General features: G+C 49.1%; 1 protein-coding gene across 1 annotated transcript in view; it reads right to left on the reverse strand.

Moving 5' to 3' along the window:
- The window catches only part of LOC144486000 (NACHT, LRR and PYD domains-containing protein 3-like), a 92,591-nt gene extending 81,863 nt beyond the window's left edge, over positions 1–10,728 (reverse strand). Inside the window, exons 1-3 of the mRNA XM_078204110.1 lie at positions 10,695–10,728; positions 8,813–8,978; positions 4,476–4,715 (exon numbers count right to left, since the gene is read on the reverse strand). The gene's annotated coding sequence lies outside the window, so the exon portion shown is untranslated. The remainder of the gene's footprint in view (positions 1–4,475; positions 4,716–8,812; positions 8,979–10,694) is intronic.
- Positions 10,729–11,436: the final 708 nt, after the last annotated feature.

Consider the following 11,436-nt stretch of genomic DNA (forward strand, 5'->3'; position numbering starts at 1 on the left):
TGAACGGTATGCTTTGTCTGCATAGCGCACAAGAAACAATACTTTTCACTGCATGTTAATACATGCGACAATAATAAATCAAAACAAAACCGTGTTGCCCCTTGATGGACATGCCAGCTAACGTTTAGTGATTCATGCAATGAAACACCTGGATCTCTCTGTACTTAACTCACCTGCAGTCTCTCTCCTTTTAGACAACAATCTGCCTTTTGATTCCACCTACTTGAAATGCATGACCTCACACTTGCCCACATTAAATTCCACTTGCTAAATTTTCACCTAGTCACCCAGTCTATCTGTATCCCTTTGCAGCTTCACAATATCCCCATCACAACATGCCCTTCCAACCAACTTGGTTTCATCGGCAAATTTGGAAACCTTATATTCTCCTCCTTCTGCCAGGTCACAAAACAATTGTCAGCCAAGAATTGATGCCTTCGGTGCTGCACTAGTTATACCTTTCCAGTCTGAAAAGGAGCCATTTATTCCAACTCAGTTTTCTGCCTGACAGTTTCAATCCACGCTAACGCACTTCCTCCAATTCCATGGGCTTTACTGTGATGCGCCATCCTGTTATGCATCACCTTGTCAGATGCTCATACAGGGCCCATAATGAAGAGAGATCTGGTGCTGTGTTTACTCAGACAAGCGCTTGATTGCAGTAATTTAGATGCTGCAGCAGTGTTTACACAGACACGGCCTGGATTGTAATAACAGATCTTTCTGTGAAACATTGAATCATCCAATTGCTGCAGTGCAGGAGGAGGCCATTTGGTCCATCCAGTCTGTACCGCCCACAATCCCCCCCAGACCCTCTCCCCGTGTTGACCCTGCTAATCCCCCCTGACACTGAGCAGCAACTGAGCCTGGCCAGTGCCCCTGTGCCGCTGATGTTTGGAGAGTGTGAGGAAAGGGCCGCAGACACGGGGAGAATGTGCAGACTCCACACAGACAGTGAGCCAAGGCCGGGAATTGAAGCCGGCTCCCTGGCGCTGTGAGACCGCAGCACCAACCACTGAGCCACCGCGCCGCCCACAATGTAACTGACCGTCCCCGCTCTGTTAATATGATACAAAGACAGGCTGTATTTACACAGGAAACCGCCATTTTAATCCTCAAGCTGAATGTTGTTGGAGTTGAAACTTTTTCTGGGCCGTTAATTCCTCCCCGTGATTCACAAACCCGGAAATACCCGGATACGCAGCGAAAAACGGCAGTGCGCCTGCGCGCAGTAGGAAGCGGGCCGCACCTTCCCGGAGTGAAGTTGGCGCAGGCGCACTCGCGGGGCGGTGAGGGCTGGTTTCCGCCTCGCCGATTGGTCAGCTCCCGGTCACGTGCTGTGAGCGGACAGTGACTTCAGACCCCCCGCTCCAGCCGCGCCACGTGACCGCGAGCCGCTCTCACTGAGTGGGCGGGACCTCACCGCACCCTCATTCCCCATTGGTGCGTTCTGCTGTCCGTCAAATGAACACAGCCAATAGGAAGCCGCTCCAGCAGAATGATTGGCAGCCAGTGCGCGGGCGCACTCGGGCAGCTTGTGATGAAGCAGCGACTCGCTGCCACTGGGGACAATCCCAGTCAGCGAGAGTCGGCGCCGCTGAAGCGGAGACTTTTTCTCTTATTTAATTCCTTACCGTGACTCAAAGATTCGGTGTGAAGCCGCTGGGAAAGCCCCGCACACGCAGTGAGAAACGGCGCGGCGCCTGAACTCCGCACTGGGCTGATTGTCCCGCTCGCCGATTGGCCAGATCCAGGTCACGTGCTGTGCGTCGGCAGTGACGTCAGAACGCCCCCTCCAGCCGCGCGCGGAAACCGTTTAACGGCCGCTTCCAGCCACGTCACTGAGTGGGCGGAACCTCATTGCGTCATCATTCAGATTTACATACAGCAGGGAAACAGGCCCTTCAGCCCAACTTGTCCAGGCTGCCCCTGTTTTTAAACCCCTAAACTCGTCCCAATTGCCCACATTTGGCCCATATCCCTCTAGACCCATCTAACTAAATGCTTTTTAAAAGACAAAATTGTCCCCACCTCTACTACTCCCTCTGGCAGCTCGTTCCAGACACTCACCACCCTCTGTGTGAAATAATTGCCCCTCTCACCTTCAACCTCTGCCCTCTAAGGTTTAGACTCCCCGACCTTTGGGAAAAGACATGAACTATCCAGCTGATCTGTGCCCTCATTATTTTATAGACCTCGATAAGATCACCCCTCAGCCTCCTACGCTCCAAAGAAAAAAGTCCCAGTCTATCCAACTCCTCCTTAGAACTCAATCCATCAAGTCCCGGTAGCATCCCAGTAAATCTTTTCTGTACCTTTCTAGTTTAATAATATCCTTTCTATAATAGGGTGACCAGAACTGTACACAGTATCCCAAGTGTGGCCTTACCAATGTCTTCTACAACTTCAACAAGACGTCCCAACTCCTGTATTCAATGTTCTGACCAATGAAACCAGGCATGCCGAATGCCTTCTTCACCACTCTGTCCACCTGTGACTCCACTTTCAAGGAGCCATGAACCCGTACCCGAGATCTCTTTGTTCTGTAACTCTCCCCAACACTCTACCATTAACTGAGTAAGTCCTGCCCTGGATCAATCTACCAAAATGCATCACCTCGCATTTGTCCAAATTAAACTCCATCTGCCATTCGTCAGCCCACTGGCCCAATTGATCAAGATCCCGTTGCAATCCGAGATAACCTTCTTCACTGTCCACTATGCCACCAATCTTGGTGTCATCTGCAAACTTACCAACCATGCCTCCTATATTCTCATCCAAATCATTAATATAAATGACAAATAACAGTGGGCGCAGCACTGATCCCAGAGGACACCGCTGGTCACAGGCCTCCAGTTTGAAAAACAACCCTGGACAACCATCCACTGGCTTCTGTCATCAAGCCAATTTTGTACACATTTAACTACCTCACCCTGGGTCCCATGATGGAGGTTGTGCAACAACCTGCCATGTGGTACCTTGTCAAAAGCCTCATTGATTCATTGCACAATCCATCACTGCACCCTCATTCTCCATTGGTGCATTCTGCTGTCCATCAGCTGAACACAGCCAATAGGAAGCCGCTCCAGCAGAATGATTGACAGCCAGTGTGGGTGGAGTCGGGCAGATTGTGATGAAGCAGCGACTCGCTGTGGATTCACTGCCATTGGGGACAATCCCAGCCAGCAAGAGGCAGCAAGGGCGGCACCTTCCGTCCCCAAGCGCAGCATTCGCACCATCCCACTTTCTCTTCCATTTGGGCAGCACCACAAACAGCTTCTTGTTGTTTCTTCCAATGGCAGCACCCCCGGGTGCTCTTGGTGCTCCCATTCCAGCACCTTTCCTCTGAATGATGGGGGAATGAGGCTCTCATAGCCCAGAATAAACATCCAGCAACACCGACAACTCCCAGCTTCCCCACACTTATCGCCGTAACTCCGGGTGCTTTCTACTCATCCTCCCTCTCTGGACAAGTTGCACTCCCTGCCTCATAACCGGATCATTCCGGGTGGCTTTCTGCACCTGGTTAGCGGAACTTTATCTACTTGTCTGAAATATATTATCAAAGTACACCTGCAAACCGAGATACGGAGACCTCATAATTGACCCGAGCCCTCATAATTGACAAGGGACACATCAAATCGAGGGGAGGCGGGAGAGCAAATTGCTCAGGGAGGGAGCAAACAGAGTGAGCAAATTGTTCAGGGAAGGAGGAGAGAGAGAGAGAGAGCAAGTGGTTCAAGGAGGAGGGAGAGGAAGAGAAAGAGAGAGGGAGCGAGAGGGAGGGCGCAACTGGTTCAGGGAAGGAGGAGGGAGATATAGAGGGAGAGAGAGGAAGGGATAGAATGAGAATTCAGGGAAGTGGAGAGACATATACTCAGGATGGGGCGGCACGGTAGCACAGTGGTTAGCACTGCTGCTTCACAGCTCCAGGGACCTGGGTTCGATTCCCGGCTTGGGTCACTGTCTGTGTGGAGTTTGCACATTCTCCTCATGTCTGTGTGGGATTCCTCCGGGTGCTCCGGTTTCCTCCAACAGTCCAAAGATGTGCGGGTTAGGTTGATTGGCCGTGCTAAAATTGACCCTTAGTGTCCTGAGATGCGTAGGTTAGAGGGATTAGTGGGTAAATGTGTAGGGATATGGGAGTAAGGCCTGGGTAGGAGTAAGGCCTGGGTGGGATTGTGGTCGGTGCAGACTTGATGGGCCGAATGGCCTGTTTCTGCACTGTCGGGTTTCTATGATTGATGATCTGTTTTCAGACTAGAATCTCCCAGATATTCTCAGTGTTATAATGCTGTTTATTCAGACTAGAATCTCCCAGATATACTCAGTATTGATAGTCTGTATTCAGACTAGAATCTCCCAGATATTCTCAGTATTGATAGTCTGTATTCAGACCATCAATACTGAGTATATACTGGAATCACCCAGATTTTCTCAGTGCTGAGGCTGTTTCTTTTCAAACACTTTCTCACCGTTATTCGGTCACCATTTCCTCTCGCGCATGCTCAGACGGCATGCTGATGCATGCGTGTTGAGTGGTCCCGCGCCCTGTTTCCAGTTTGATTCTGCACAGGCCCATTGCTGGTCATGACTGTCCCTGGGCATGCGAGAAGCCCAAGGGAGGAATTACGCTGCCCCCCTCCTCGTATCCATGGAGCCAGATGTCAATCAGCTGTCCCTGGCCAATAGAGAGCTCAGCCTCATTATGGTCACTGATTGATAGAAAGAAACCCAGTACGTTTGATGTATTACTGTCGCATGTATGAGCACACAGTGAAAAGTATTGTTTCTTGCACAAGGTACAGACAAAGCATACCATTCATAGAGAAGGAAACGAGAGAGTTCAGAATGTCATGTGACAGTGATAGCTATTTTAGAGAAAGGAGAAGAGATGGAATAGTAGAGGGACAGACAGAGAGAGAGCGCAAATGGTTCAACAACAGAGAGCAACTGGTTCAGGGAGGTGAGGGAGAACAAAATGGTTCAGGGAGGGAGGAGTGAGAGAGAGAGAGAGAGAGAGCAAATGCTTCAGGTAGGGAGGAGAAAGAGCAAATGAAAATTCATCCAAGATGGTGCGACAGACTCCTTGCGAGCTGTGCACAGCCTACACTCTAATTCTACCTCTCACTCTATGGTTCTAAAACTCTATTCGAACTCTTTTAAACTCTCCAGACTTTTGAATGAACCGACATCACATTAAGTTGATTTTTCTCTGCACCCTAACAATGACTATAACACCCAACTCTCTACTTTCCTTCTCTGGTATGCTTTGTCAGTATAGCACGCAAGAAATAATACTTCTCACTGTATACTAATACACGTCACAATAATAAATCAAATGGCTCAGGGAGGGAGGAGAGGGGGCAAATCGGGTGGCACAGTGGTTAGCACTACTGCCTCACTGCGCCAGGGACTCGGGTTCGATTCCTGGCTTGGGTGACTGTCCGTGAGGGGTCCACACTTTCTCCCATGTCTGTGTGGGTTTACTCGGGATGCTCCAGTTTCCTACCCTGGTCCGAAAGACATGATGGTCCAGTGCATTGGCCATGCTAAATTCTCCCTCAGTGTAGCCGCACAGGCACTGGAGCGTGGCAACTCAGGGATTTTCACAGTAACTTCATTGCAGTGTTAATGTAAGCCTACTTGTGACACTAATAAATCAACTTTAAACAGACGTGGGCCATTCAGAAGTGTTCTGGAATTCAACATGATCACAGCATTACGATCCCACTTGATATTAACACCTGATAAGTCACGTCCAAAGATGGAACACGGCTTCACATATTTGAATAACATTTTGGCGAATTGTCAAGAGCTGGAGGCCAAGGTCTCCGCTCGTCTGAACAGCTGGACAGGACTGCTCTGAGTGCTATCTTACAGGGAGCGGGTTCTCGTCATAAACCAGCTGATTGCCTCCATGCTGTGGTACCGGCTGGTCACTTCGACCCCTCCCCACCTTTGTCATAAACATCCAGAGAACACTCGTAGAGTTCTTCTGGGAGAAAAGACCGCACTGGGTCACTGCTGTGGTTCGGAGTCTCCTGCTGAGGGAGGGTGATCAGGCACTGGTGACCTTCCACCTTCAGACCCTGCAGGGATACCTCCTCGTTGAATCCCCTCCTCAATGGTGTGCCCTGGCGATGTACGTCTTCCGCCAGGTGTGAAATTACTCTCCCTCCTTCTGAAAGTCTGGGTCATGGTCACCTCGAGGTACATCTCTCCCCTGTCTGGAGTAGCAGCTGTCGTTCGGAAGCCGCTGCTGTGGAATCTGCTCCTCCACCAATACCATTTCAGTTGGCTGGCAGAGAGGAAGACTGACTGCTGTGTGACAGGGTAAAGGACGTGCTGGTGGTGGAGTGGACTGGATGACACCCCACGAGCTTGCTGAGTATGTGGTGGAGGACTTTCAGCTCATGGCCAATGGAATCTATGACCTGAGAACAGTCGTGCTCGGACAAGACGTCACACGTGGTCTCGAGGAGGCACAACTGCGTGATGGGATCCCGTCTAAATGTACCTGCTCGGGCGGAACTTCACATTGACCCGAAACCCAGACCTCACTTCCTGGATCTGCACCCCATAGTTTGAGCTGCCTTGCAGAAATGCCCTCCATGCCTTTTGCCTCAGCACAAAGGGTTTCCTGTCTGGGCTGCTGCTGCACACCTTCCACTACTGTATCCTCACCCATCACCCGCACACGCCTTGGTTCGCCTTGTTGCTGTCTGGCGGCGGAGGTTCCCAGTGGAGGTCCCCCTCTGAAGGGATCCTCTTCCAATACATTGGGGACCTGGGGTGGAAGCTGGTGCACGCAGCGATACCACGCAACCGTAAATTGTACTGATTCACTGGCTCACAAGAAACCTGCCCTTCTTGGGATCTTGTGGAGTCCGTGGGCCACGTCTACATTCAATGTCTTCGGCTGCACTCCCTTTTGGTTCCCCCAAATAACTTTCATTGATGTTCTGTTTGCATTTCAGTCCCACGCTCCTGATCTACGGGCACCTGGTACGGAGGGGTAGGGGTGAGGAAGGCAGAGGACCTCCCTGTGAACCTGCTCCAGGGCCTGGCTAGATTGGCCATAATTAGGCCCAGGCAAACGGCAACCAAAATGATCGTCCCACACGACTGTCTTCCCCTCGACTGGAGCTACATACGTGGCAGGGTGTCCCTGGAGAGGGAGCATGCTTAGTCCACAAGCACCATTGAGTCCCGGCGGGGGCTGGCGTCCATTATCGATCCCTTTAATCACGTGCTGATCTGATATTTTAAGTTTCCTTTACACTTTGCTTTATTTGGCAGAGGGCAGTTCCTGACTTTTTAAGGGGCCACTGCTTTAATTTTGTCCCTCAGTTTATCTGATTTATTTGGTTTGCCAATAGGATGAGTTCACCTGTGCGCTTGTTGGAAGGAAATTGGGAGCACAAGCAATTCACACCAATGGTTTCTGTCCCTGGCTGTTACTCAGGGCCACCCAACTGATTTTACACTTTGATCTTCAAGAACTAAGGGTCATCTCTTACGACACTACTAATGCCCTCTCTGATATACACAAATTGCCCCACCACTGGCTCCCTGTTTTTTTATCGTTGCTGCTTCCTCACTTCCCATCTCAATTTCTATCTTCCCTGCGTCTGTATCAGTGTGTCTCTCTCCAGCTCACTGTTTTTCCTCTTCTCCCTGACCCCCGTCTGTCTCAGTGTCGGTTCCCCCTGGACTCTCTCTCCTTTCTGATTAACATATCTCATCGCCTCTGTCTATCTCCAGAATCTGCCTCACACGGACTGATCCCCTCGCCTGGCCCCCCACCCAGCTGCTTTCTCTCCACCGGTTGGTGTCCACACCTCTGCCTCTGGTACTGAGATCAGTCAGATCGTTACCCTGGCAACACAGGAAATCGCTCAGCAAAAATAACTGAAAACGGAAATAACAAAACCACCATCACACACCCTGTTGGAGAGCAATCAAAGTAAAGGAGACAAAATGGTTACCCGGCACACAAAATGGACTCTGGGAAAAGACATTAAGAGGCACTGACTTTGGGCACAGACATTACCTAAAGAGTTAAAACCTTTAGTGTTTAAATTACTGCAGGAAACAGGTCAGACCTTGAGGCACCTTAAACTCGAGATAAAAGCAGACCCAGAACAATGAGTTTGATAACAAGATCAGCCATTGATGAGGGACATAAATGCATAAATGTATATAACAAGATCAGCCATTGATGGAAGACATAACTGCAGATATGTATCTACTCTATGTTTCGCCATGTGTTAACTGTCGATGTCCGTACCCGTCTACTCAACTTGTAACGATGTGCTAACGGCTAATGTCCACACTGTCTATTATCTAACAATGTATAAAAGATGCTCATCTACCATTGTATAGTTGAGAAGGTGAGTGCCTGTACTGCGGAGTGCCAGCGCTTCTCCCAAAGCTTTGTCTGAATAAAACTGTTTGTTGAACCTCCAAGTCTGACTCCGAAGTGGTGAATTTCCCACAACACACCCTCAGTTCAGTTCAGAGGAAGATTAACCCAGAACAGTCAACCAGTTCTGTTTAACAATGAAACTGCAATTCCAATATTGCGTGTTTTACGGACCAAAACGTGACACTGTCGGGGCTTGTGAAATTCAGGCACGGTGTTTCACGAGACACAAACTGCTCCAACTTCATGGTACATCACACAGCCTTACACTGGATAATGGTGCTTGGTGCTCACACACTCCATATCTCACTCAGCATTTCCAACCTCACCTTATCATCTTTTTGTACTTGCAACAGGACCAGAGTAAATGGAACTTCCTCTTACCTTCCTCTCCAGAAAATATATGGAAGCTGTTTGAATGTGAAGGGTTCTCTCGGGCTGGCGCTCTCACAATACTGTGCTGGTTCACCTCTTATAGTTCTTCAGGTCACAATCCCTGCTGAATTGCAACTGTGGATTTTCACAATTAATCCAGCGCTCCCCCGGAGATCTGATTATGCCAAAAGAGAAAGAGAGTCAAATAGTGCCAGTGTGAATCAAAATGACAATTTAGCCACATACCGAACATCAAAAGATGCTGAAGGGGAAGCAGGAGTGTTGGAAATGTTTCAATTACAGTCTTAACATTCGACATATTAACCAAGTTCACAAACTATCTGATCTCACTGACTCCATCCTCCCCGGGTTACACACTGTCTGATCTCACTGACTCCATCCTCCCCGGGTTACACACTGTCTGATCTCACTGACTCCATCCTCCCCGGGTTACACACTGTCTGATCTCACTGACTCCATCCTCCCCCGGTTACACACTGTCTGATCTCACTGGCTCCCTCCCCGGGTTACACACTGTCTGATCTCACTGACTCCATCCCCCCCCGGGTTACACACTGTCTGATCTCACTGACTCCATCATCCCCGGGTTACACACTGCCTGATGTTTTACTACTTTCCCCATTTTTCTGTCCCGGGTCTGTTCACATTTTGGGTGAAAAGTGGAAATTGGCTATTTGCTCTCCGAGCTGAGGATAGATGTGCAGAAACAGCGTGTGTTTGAAAAGTGTAACAGTAACAGGAGGTATACTCAGTGTTATAATGCTGTGCCTATTCAGACTAGAATCACCCAGATGTACTCTGGAATAATGCTGTCTGTATTCAGACCAGAATCTGCACGGTGGCACAGTGGTTAGCACTGCTGCCTCACAGTGCCAGGGACCAGAGTTCGATTCCCGGCTTGGGTCACTGTCTGTGTAGAGTTTGCACATTCTCCCCGTGTCCACGTGGGTTTACTCCGGGCGCTCCGGTTTCCTCCCACAATCCAAAGATGTGCGGGTGAGGTGCATTGGCCATGCTAAATTGCCCCTTAGTGTCAGAGGGACTGGCTTGTATAAATGCATGGGGTTGTGGGGATAGAGTCCGGGTGGGATAGTGGTCAGTGCAGACTCGATGGGCCAAGTGGCCTCCTTCTGCACTGTAGGATTCTATGATTCTATAATCACCCAGATATACTCAGTGTTGATGCTGCGTCGGAAGCTTTTACCCAGGGTGGAAGAGTCAATTACTCGGGGCTATAGGTTTTCAGTACGAGGGGCAGGGTTTAAAAGAGATGTACGAGGCAAGTTTTTTTTTTACACAGGTGGTAGGTGCCTGGAACTCGCTGCCGGGGAAGGTAGTTCAAGCGGAGACGACAGTGACTTTCTAGGGGCGTCTTAACAAATACATGAATAGGATGGGGACAGTTCAAATGGGCAGCATGGTCAGTGCAAGCTTGGAGGGCCGAAGGGCCTGTGTCTCTGCTATAATTTTCTTTGTTCTTTTTTTGTGTGTCTATTTTCTAACTGTTTCCTCTTGCGCTCAGGCGGCAGGCCGATGCATGCGCAGAGAGAGGAGCCGCACTCTGGTCATGCACACGCATAGTGCTGGTCATGATGGTCCGTGCACATCCATTAACACCAAGGCCGGGGCTTCGATGCTTCCCCTTCTCTGATTGGTGGATCTAGGTGTCAATCACCCTCCCTTAAACAGCGAGGAAGCTCAGTCTCATTCTGGTCACTGACTGACACAAAATAAAATCCAGAAAATATTAGAGACAAAAACAGAAAAAAAATAGGAGAAAGAAACAAGTAACAGTTCCGGCGGAGAGAGAGAGATAGAGAGAGAACAGTTCAAAGAGGAAAGTGTGAAACGGAAATTGATAAAGCCTCACCTTTTCACTGTCCTTGTGCCAAGATCCATTGGTGTCCATGGCACCAAGGAGTTCCTCCCTCCTTTCCTTCCAAACACCTTGTGACTGACTCCCTCCCTCTCTCTTCAATCTTCCCCATTCACTTTTCCTATTCTCCACTGCTCTGACCAATTGTGAGGGACAACATTACTTTTCATTGATCAGACTCTGTTCCAACATCAGCAGGAGTTAATTGAGGAACCTCACCCCATCAAGGAACCACACCAGGTATTTACAAACTTACAGGAAGAGGAGTAAGTGAACATTCAATGAGATGATTGTTCACCCGTTACTGAACACAATCTACCAGGTTGATAATTCACCGAACATCCACTGCTCAGTTTGCTGAAAATTATTACAAATTTCAGAAACCATAAATTTGCACAATTTGTTTTTTCTAACCGCTCAAAACCACAATTGGTTCCCACCTCCACCTCTCACTCCCTCTTACCGTTTCCCTTCTTCTCCCACCTTTTCCCTCTCCCTATTCTCCCTCCCAGGGGTGCAGCAGCTGCTGACACAGGAAAACCTTCTGCGCTTTGCTAAAATGAGGGAGATATTTCTGCAAGGTGACTGAGACTGTGGAGCGCTGGCATGAGGGAAAAGTTCAGAGATTGAAATGCCAGTGATATTCTGCATCTTGTAACATGCATCTTAACAAAATAGACCAGATTAACAAAGGGATAACTTCAAATGTGGCTTCTTAAAAATGAGCAGAATCTCA

Source organism: Mustelus asterias, unplaced genomic scaffold (assembly GCF_964213995.1).
Source record: "Mustelus asterias unplaced genomic scaffold, sMusAst1.hap1.1 HAP1_SCAFFOLD_263, whole genome shotgun sequence".
Lineage (NCBI taxonomy): Eukaryota > Metazoa > Chordata > Chondrichthyes > Carcharhiniformes > Triakidae > Mustelus > Mustelus asterias.